The sequence below is a fragment of the Pyrus communis genome, chromosome 6 (genome assembly GCF_041283825.1).
Source record: "Pyrus communis isolate YQ-2024b chromosome 6, ASM4128382v1, whole genome shotgun sequence".
Lineage (NCBI taxonomy): Eukaryota > Viridiplantae > Streptophyta > Magnoliopsida > Rosales > Rosaceae > Pyrus > Pyrus communis.
In genome coordinates this window covers 16,304,513-16,314,145 of record NC_142570.1, presented here as the reverse complement: position 1 = coordinate 16,314,145, position 9,633 = coordinate 16,304,513, and the positions used below count along the sequence as shown (strand labels likewise).

General features: G+C 36.5%; 1 pseudogene; it reads left to right on the top strand.

The window, feature by feature from the left end:
- The first annotated feature begins 843 nt into the window (after window positions 1–843).
- On the top strand, window positions 844–9,377 carry LOC148696355 (uncharacterized; annotated as a pseudogene).
- Window positions 9,378–9,633: the final 256 nt, after the last annotated feature.

The following is a 9,633-nucleotide window of genomic DNA, read 5'->3' as shown; positions in this document are numbered from 1 at the left end:
AGAGGTGACTCCGACTTATATGCTAGCCAGGATTGATGAGATATGGATAAGTTGTACATGTCATTTTAGATGACTCTGACTGATATATTACTTTGTATTGATTTAGTTCATTTGGCCTACTTATTAATGTATGGTGGAGTTAATGGCAAACCGTGGTTTTGGTCATTTCTGAGTATGGTTTGGATATATGTATATATGTTGTACTGTCTTATGGAAAACGATACGAGTTTTACATTTAGGGGCATTACTTTTAGAGAGGTAATAACTTTGGTAAGCTTGTTTTTATTGCTTACTCACACCTTCTATTTGGTGCCCTTCAGGTTTTAGCTGCTGAGTTTGTATCGACAAGAATCTGTGGCGAATCTTAGTATTGATGGATTTTTTTTAGGGTATGATTCTTACCCATACTACTGTACCTTACTTATGCTCTGACATCGCGTGTGAAATGGGTTCGCTCCCACTCGTAGCACACTCTGGTACTTAGACACTTTTAGATTCAAATTTATTCACTTTTTGTACACTATCACATTTTATGGCTTCGTCACCTTCCAGGTGTCGGCCAGCACAGCTCGATTCAGGGTCCAAGTGGACTTTCTGGGTTGGGGTGTGTCATCATTTGTCACCAAAAACGTCCATCCATATTGCTCCATACTTATGTTATCCATTCCAAGTCCAAAACTGCTCCAAATTGCCATTTCTTGTCACCTTTGCCGATTGGACCTACAAACACACGAAAATAGCTTAAATCTCTATAATAAATAGAAACTAACTCACTAAATGCAAAGAAACAACCTAACAAAGTCGCATAAATATGCTCCTTTTAGAAGATCATTAAGATTTGACATGCATGCAGTTTGCTTCTCGTTTCTAGAGTGCGGCAAGCAACACTGAGCTAATGATAGGAGCATATTTAGGGGACTTAGTTAACTTGTTTTCTTACATTTATATTGTTAGTTCATAGTTATTTTAGTATTTTAAGCTATTTTCGGGTGTTTGTAGGTCCAATTGACTAAAGTGGCAAGAAAGTACATTTTGGTGCATTTTGGAGCAGTTTTGGGTTTGGGTTGGATAGCATATGCTTGGAGCAAGATGGATGGATGAAATTGAAGTCCAAAGGAGGCTAGGAATCTGCTAAGGAGATGGAAGAAATTAATTCAAGACTTGGAAGAAAAGGAATCAATCACAAAGACGGAAACATGAGTTAAACTTCCTTGTTTTGACTTAGTCAATCCTAATCTTTTCCTACTTAATTCCCAGCTGCAAGGAGGGTTCCTAATTGATTTGGGACACTTAAATATAAGTTTTAGAAGCATTAATCCCAGCCAAAGAAGGTTGCCGCACTTCCCTTTCCTTTTTCCCTTCCTTGTTGTGCAAGGAATCACACTTCCCTTTCTTATTTCCTATTTTCTGTCCATGCTGCAACTTCCCTTTCTTTTCTCTCTTAGGATTCTAATTTGTTACCCTTTTCTTGGAGGATTTGGAGTCTTAAAACCTTCCCAAATTAATTAATTAATGCATTAACCTTTCTCCCTCTATATATACATAATCTGCCGCACATATTAGGGATTCTAGACATCAAAATCCATCTTTCACCATTATCAAACCTATCCATTCACTCCACCATCCACCACAAGCCGCACCAATCATCCATAATACACCACAATCCAATTTTCAGCCATTCCACACCTTGTGCCGCAGCCTAGCAAGGAAGAAAGAAGAGAGGAGAAGCCTTGGACGTTTTGTCCATTTAAGCTTGGATTGTTGGAGCGTTTCTAGGTGTAATCTATCTGATAGGAGCATATTCATGCGACTTAAATGGCTTGTTCTCGTGCATTTACGTTATGTTTCTTTAGTTATTTTAGTACTTTAAGCTATTTTCGTGTGTTTGTAGGTCCAAAGGGCTAAAGGAGCAAAAAGATGCATTTTGGAGACTTTTGGAGCACTTTTGGGCTAAGGATGGATAGCTTATGCTTGGCGCCAAAGTGTTGGACGAAATTGAAGACCTAATTGAAGACCAAAGTGTTGGAACCTTGTTCCCTTTAGTTTTAGGACATTTAAACCTTTCCAAATCCCTTATGCTGTGCATCTCCACCTTTCTCCCAAAACCATACACATGCATTCATTATTCATTCCCTCACATGCTCCCATTACTTATCATATCATCCACTTATCTTATCACCACTTATCATATCATCCACTTATCATTCACCACTTATCTTATCATCCACTTATCATATCATCCACTTATCATTCACCACTTATCTTATCACCACTTATCTTATCATTCACTTATCATATCATTCACTTATCATATCATACACTTATCACTTATCACAACAACAACCTTGCACATGCACATTCATCCACATGCACCCATAATCATTCACTCATCTTTAAGCCACATGCATTTCCCTTTTCATTTCCAGATTGTCCCCTTGCACATGCACCCACATATTCATTGCACATGCATTTCCAACCCACATGCATCCTTTAATCATTCAAACATGCAGCCACATTCCCTCCTAGCTGTCATGTTCCCCCCATTTCACCTATAAATAAGCATCCATTGCAGCCACAATTAAACCATTCCATTCACAACACAATTCACTCATCCATTCCAGAAATACACTCTTCCATACACACCTCAATTCATATACATTCTTCCATATTCAGAATGTAGACCATCAAACCACCCTTGCCGTGCCTCTCCCTTACAATCCAAACACCATCCTTCCATGTACACCACTCCCCAAACCATTCACACCACCAAACCTCACCTTAGACCTTGTGCTACAACAACGAGGAAGAGAAGAGTGCCTAAACGTTCATACAATTCAAGTTTGAGTTGTTGGAATGTTTAGGTGTTTCTTTGATTTCAATGTTTAAATTCAATTCTCTTTGTTTTGTACGTATGAGGAATGGAAGAGAAGAGTGCCTAAACGTTCATACAATTCAAGTTTGAGTTGTTGGAATGTTTAGGTGTTTCTTTGATTTCAAAGTTATGAGGAACTAAACCCCCCTTGGTTAGGGGGTAATTCGAAATATATGTTTATGCTTGCATTTTGATTTGATTACTTCTAATTGCGTTTCATAAGTTGTGGATTCAATTTGTTTAACCGTTTGATTGATAACTTATTTATGTATGTTTATTGAGAGTGCACGCTTAATTTTCATGCATGAATATGACGCTAGAATATAAGTGAGTTTCACCTAATAGTTACGAACTTATATTCACAAGTAGTGGAGGTTGCTTATAAACAATCGCGTTAAACGAATTCTTGGCATAAGTTTCATGCGTATTCCATAGTAACGAATGCCTCGTCAACACTTATAATTTTCATAGAGCGTAATGATTCTTGCTTGTATCTCTATTATGCAATCATGTAGGGGACTTGTGGGGAATGTTTTGAATTGTTGTATGCGCTAACCCATCCAATTCAATAACGTTAGGAAGATTTGAAGGTTAATTAGTGCATCACGGTTAACTTGGGGTGTTGAGAATTTATGGTTTATTGAAATGCAATTGGAAATCATTTTATTATGCAAGTGTAACATGTGTGGAGATGAACCCCTTAGCTAGCATTCATCCATACTTTCATCATATTCATATTTACATTATGTTTTAATTGCAATCTGTCCATTTAGTTAGATTTCGTCAAAACCTAAATCCCCCTTTACTTTATTGTCTAATTTAGTTAAAAAGTGTCTTAGTTTATGTTTATAAGTGTTTTGATTCATTTTGTTACACAAATTCGTCCAAATTCACCAAAGTGCTCAAAACTGCCCAGAAAGTGATTTTAAGGCAGTTTTGAGTGTTTTGGGTGATGTTTGAGTCTTTTGGTTTGTTTTAATGTTTTAAGTGTTTAGTTTTACATTCTTTGAGTTAGTTTAGTGTTTTATATTGTGTTTTTACGTTCTTGAGTCAAGTTATTACTTAATTTCGTCCAAATTTGTGTTGTGCTCAAATCTGCCCAGAAAGTGGTTTTTAGGCAGATTTGAGTGTGTTTGTGTTGTCTTGAGTCTTTTGGTTTGTCTTAGTGTTTTAAAGTTTAGTTTTGCATTCTTTGAGTCTAGTATAGTGTTTCATATTGTTATTTTACGTTTTTGAGTCAAATCCAAGTGATTAACAATCCCTCCTAATCCCCGGTCCAGAACGATCCCTACTTATACTTATACTACAATTGACAAAAAGAGGGTTTAATTTGTGCGCGTATAATTCTCGCACCACTATCTTAGTTTTAATGTTTAATTTATTTGTGAAATGAATTGATTAATTCCAGTTGTCATTTCATAAATTTTGAATGCAATTTACTTAACTGTTTGATTGAGAACTTATTCTTGTATGTTGATTAAGGATGCATACTTAGTTTGCATGCATGAATTTGATGCTAGAATATAAGGGAGTTTCACATAATCTTTACAAACTTATATTCACAAGTAGTTAAGATTGTTTTCACAATCATGTTAAGTTAAATTCCTAGCATGAGTATCATGATGTCATAGTTATGAATGCTTTGTCAATACTTATGATTTTCATAGAACGTAATGATCTTTGATTGTATCTCTATTATGATGTCATGTAGGGAACTTTTGAAGAATGCTTTGGGTTGTCGAATGATGTCATCCAATCCAATAACTAAAGGAAAATCTGAGGGTTAACTAGTGATGTCACGATTAATCTGGGGTATTGAGGTTCATGGTTTATTGGAAAAGAAACTGGAAATCAATTTGTATGCAAGTGTGTCATGTGTGGAGAAGGACCCTCTAGCTAGCTTATCACCCATAGTTTCCCCAATTCGTTCAAAACTTTGTCTAGTTTAGTTTCTGTCTTGTTTTAGTTGAAATTCGTCAAAACCAAAACCCCCCTTTGTTTTAAGTGTCAATTAGGTTAGAATCTGAGTTATTTTGTGTTTTTTAGTGTTTTGAGTCAAAACTAATTCTATTTTCGTGCAAATTAAGTCCTAGAGTCTAGTTTGAGTCTATTTGATTGTTTTGTGTTGTTTTGAGTTTTTTCAATTTGTTTTGAGTCATATAAGTATAGTTAAGAGTCTTTGAGTTTGTTTAAGTGTTTTTAAGCATATTTTTGTATTTTTGAGTCAGTTTTTATTAGATTAGCAATCCCTCCTAATCCCCGGCCTAGAACGATCCCTACTTACATCTTTACTACAATTGTCAATAAGAGGGTTTAATTTGAGTGCTATTATTTATCACATCAAATTTTTGGCGCCGTTGCCGAGGATTAGCAACTTTGCTAATCCCCTGTTGTTCCCTTTTGTTTCTGTTAATGTATTTTAACTTTAGTTTCTGATTTGTGTTTTGTCTTGTTTTGTTGATGTTAGGTACTAGAGAAGCACGACATGGCACTTGATAATGCTTCTCTTTTGTCACAGCTCATGGAAAGGTCCCAAACGCAAAGAGTTGGTACATTTGGTGTGTCCTCTAGGCAAGAATATCAAACTAATCAACATCCTCAATTAATTAAGAATGGAGGTTGGGATAATATCAATACCTGGGGTTATCAAGATCATAATCAATCAAGGAACGATGTGTTTTCCAACACTTACAATTCAGATTGGAGTGATCATTCAAACTTTATGTGGTGGGAACCTCAACATGTTCAACAAGAAGGATATTGGCAGCCATATAAGAAGTTCTATTCAAGACCTGCGCAGCCACCACAACCTCATATACAATATGCCCAACCAAACTCAGGTTTGTCAATAGATTATAATCAAATTCTTAACGAATTAATTTCTTTGGTGCAGGGCTCACAAAATCAAGCCAAGGAGGCTCAACGAGGAGAATATTGGCAGCCATATGAGGAGTTCTATACAACACCTATGCAGCCACCACAACCTGCCCAAACAAATTTTGGTACGTCTTTGTATAATGATACACTTATTAAGTTACTCACCAATTTGTCTCAGGGGCAAGAAAATCAAAACAAAGCAATACAAAATCAAGACAAAAGGGTGGACCACTAGGAAAAGCAAATTGGGCAGATAGCGGAGTTCGTAGGACAATTTCGAGACCAAGGCAAACTCCCTAATTCAACCATTGCAAATCCGAAAAGAGGATTTGAAACTGCCAAGGAAATCATCTTGAGAAGTGGCAAGGAGGTTGGACCAAACCCTCAACCATCAAAATCAAATCAAAAGGAAGATGAAAGATTGCAATTTGAGGAAGAGGAACACACCCAACCCACGGCAAGGGTGGAAACACCTTTGCTGCAGGCACCTATTGCTCCTACGCCATCCAATTCAGGTAAGGTTGTTCCAAATTCAATTCTTTGTAACCCCATTCCACCAAATGTCCCTATTCCTTGCAGGTTCATGAATTCCAAGGAAGAAGAAAGTGAAAAGGACATCTTGGAAGACCTTCCAAAGGTGCAAAGTAGGGAATATCAAGAATTTATCAAAAAGGAGATTCTTGAGGCAAACAACCCCAAAGAAGTTAAATTTTATGACACAGGACAAAGAACAATTCTCACACCAAGTCTGGCCAAGTGCAAAGTTCTTGAAACATTCAAAGAAGTGGAGTTTATCCTTGAGTTCTTGTTGGAGCACATAGGTAAGCCACCTCCTCCAATTTCAATTTCGTTTTCTACTAACAGGTTGTTGATGATTCAGTCACCCAATCTTGAATTTAAACCATTACCGAATCATTTCAAGTATCACCTTCCATTCAAAGATCCATCGTCGTGGGCTCCAATGAAGTTTAAAGAGAGGTATCGTCTGGCTGGAAGACATTAAAGCAAGCGCTTCTTGGGAGGCAACCCATGCATTTGAATAAAGAAGACCTATGCATCCCAACAATCCACAACCAGATTTGCGTTCCTAAACCCTACTCTTTATTGCTTTTACTTTGCCATGATAGCTGTGTTTGTTTGTTGTGTTGTTTGCTTGTTTGAGTGTGAGTCTTTCTTTAAAACATTGAGGACAATGTTTGATTTAAGTGTTGGGGGGGGGGGGGTAAACAAGCTATTTTTGCATGATTTTCATGGGATTTTATCACCTATCACTTCTAATGTTGTTTCTCACTGTTTTTAAGTGTTTTTAGTGTGTTTTGAAGTGTTTTAATATATTTTGATAAAAAAATACGAAAATATTGAAAATAGTTTTGAAAAACCCAAAAAGAGTTGTTTTAGAGTTGTTTTTGTGTGTTTGTTTGTGTCTTAGGGTACCTTCCAACACAATGATGAGTATTTGGTTTTTAATTACATGACTGTTAAAGAAAGTTACAAACATGGATAGAAGTTTGATTTATTCTTTGGTTTATGCTTGGTTATAGTTGTTGTTTATGAATTCACATGTAATCACAAAGGAAAAAAATCAGTTTTTGTAACATGCTTGAAGGAAGGAACTCAAACTAACGCTACATCCCTGAGACACTTGAGCCTAAAACGTTCTTTGGAGAGTTATAAATTTGTGGATTATTGTTTTCTAAAGTCACTGCATGATCTCATTATTCTTTGCTTGGTTGCTACTTAGAATGCATTTTCATAATTATAGTTCCAAATACTAGAACTCATGCCCATTTCATTCAAAGCATGATATTGATTGCATAACATACAATAAGATGAAGTTGTTTAGTTAAACCAAAGCCAAAAAGCCTAACCCTTTTGCATATGTATTGTAGGATTAACCCTTTTGAGCCTATTTAGCCTAGCCTATTTTCTTTGTTAGCCACATTATCTTTACCTGGCCTAGAATAGGACTATCCATACCCTTGTTCTTAAAGAATAGTGAAGCATAACTTAGAGGGAATTCCTTTTGATTATGCAGAAAAACAAGTGTGGGTGAAGGATTTTCAAAGTATGTGTGTTTGTTAAAAAAATAATAAAGAAAAAAAATTCGTGGGAAAAGAAAAAGAAAAGAGAAAAGTTTTGAAAAGAAAGAAAAAGAGTTGAGAAATAAGTGAGAAAGAACTCACAAGTATTGGTTGTTGAAGAAAGGGTCTAAAAGTTTGAATTTGACCCTAAGTGTTTCATGAACTTTCCCTTTGTGTTTAAAAGTTGATTTCTGCCATCAAAAGTGAATTCTAAGGTTTGATTCCATTATTTTGCTTGCTATTGCTTTAAGAACCTTTGTTTATCCTTTACGTTTCTTTGTTAGCCAATACCTTAGCCTCATTGCAACCCTTAGACTTCTATCTTGATGTTATGTGTTCAATATGTGGAGTTTGAAGTTGGTATGAGCATATGGAATCACTGGTTCTTGTTCTAAGTAGTAGCATTCCATTCATGAGATCATATACATGTCATATTAATAATTCTAGAAAATGCTTTCTTTGTTATAACATATGTGAGTGTTAGTCTACATGTTTACATCAATCTGCTCACATATACCTAGTGTAGGGTGTGTAGTTAGAAAATCTGTGTGAAAATAGAGAGTATATCTAGTGAGGAATTGAGGGAATTCTCTAAGGCATGTTACTACATTCAAAATGTTGTTTTAATTGATTAAATGTGAGCTAGTAAGTGGTAACTACGGTTAAGTGTTTACTCAAGTGTAAAGAGAGCTAAAATTTGTGGGAGTAGTGTTCTTTAATGTGTCATGTTCATTGGAAATCCCTGAGGTAAATGTTGGAAGATCTAGATATTGTTTTGTTAGTTTTGTTTGTTTTGTTTTGCTCAAGGACTAGCAAAAGCTAAGTGTGGGGGAGCTAACCCAGTCGAATCCGCGGTGGATTCGAACTCATATGATCCTAATTTAATTTTGGATGAGTTCTTGAGGCCCTACTTGTTATTTTGTTTGAATTTGATGATAAAATTCATGATTTTTTTTATTGATTTGGGTTCTGCAACCTTTTAAGAAACTCTCTGTAGTTTCCCGACGCGACTCCAACAAGGGTAGATAAGGACCGGTGATGATTGCCATTAAATTTAATGCGGGAAATCCGTTAACGCAAATGGAATTATATTCTGTTATCTTTGTTAAATCCTCACCGAACAGCAGCAGTGAGTACGACTGCGCGTTCACTAGAGACAGTGGCCCACAGCAGCGCGTATTTCTTGGCACGTAACACCACTGCGGTGGCGCGTGGCGGAAACGCGTGCAGGACCTGTAACCTACTACGAGATCCCATTTTTTTAGTGTACGTTAGTGAATATTATTTTTACTAGGATGAACCCTAGGTGCGTAGTGAGTATTTTTTGTACCATTCAATTGCCTAGGTGTCATTGAGCTGACAACAAAGCTGGAGGTGGCTTTGGATTGGCATACAAGGATGGCTATCGGAAGCTATTGGTTGGACATGGCATTAGGTAGTTCTACGAGCATCTATAGTGATTTTAAACCAAGTATTTGAGCTGCTTGTAGGCAGGCTTGCAGCTAGAGGTGGCAAGTTCTGTGTCAATGGTTTTATCATGCAATTGACACCACTTGCATGCAGACTTTCTTTGCCTCAATGTCAACCAATGAAAAGCTAATTGGAGCAACCCTTTCTACTATAAATAGGGACATAGATTTCTTATTTTTCAAACACTAGTGCATTGGCTATGCATTTCATGAGGAAGCCATGCAATATAAGAGATATATATATATATATATATATATATATCTGTGTGTGTGTATGTGTGTGTGTGTGGGGACAGAGAAAGTGTGACATCCCACATCGCCCAGGGATGTGATC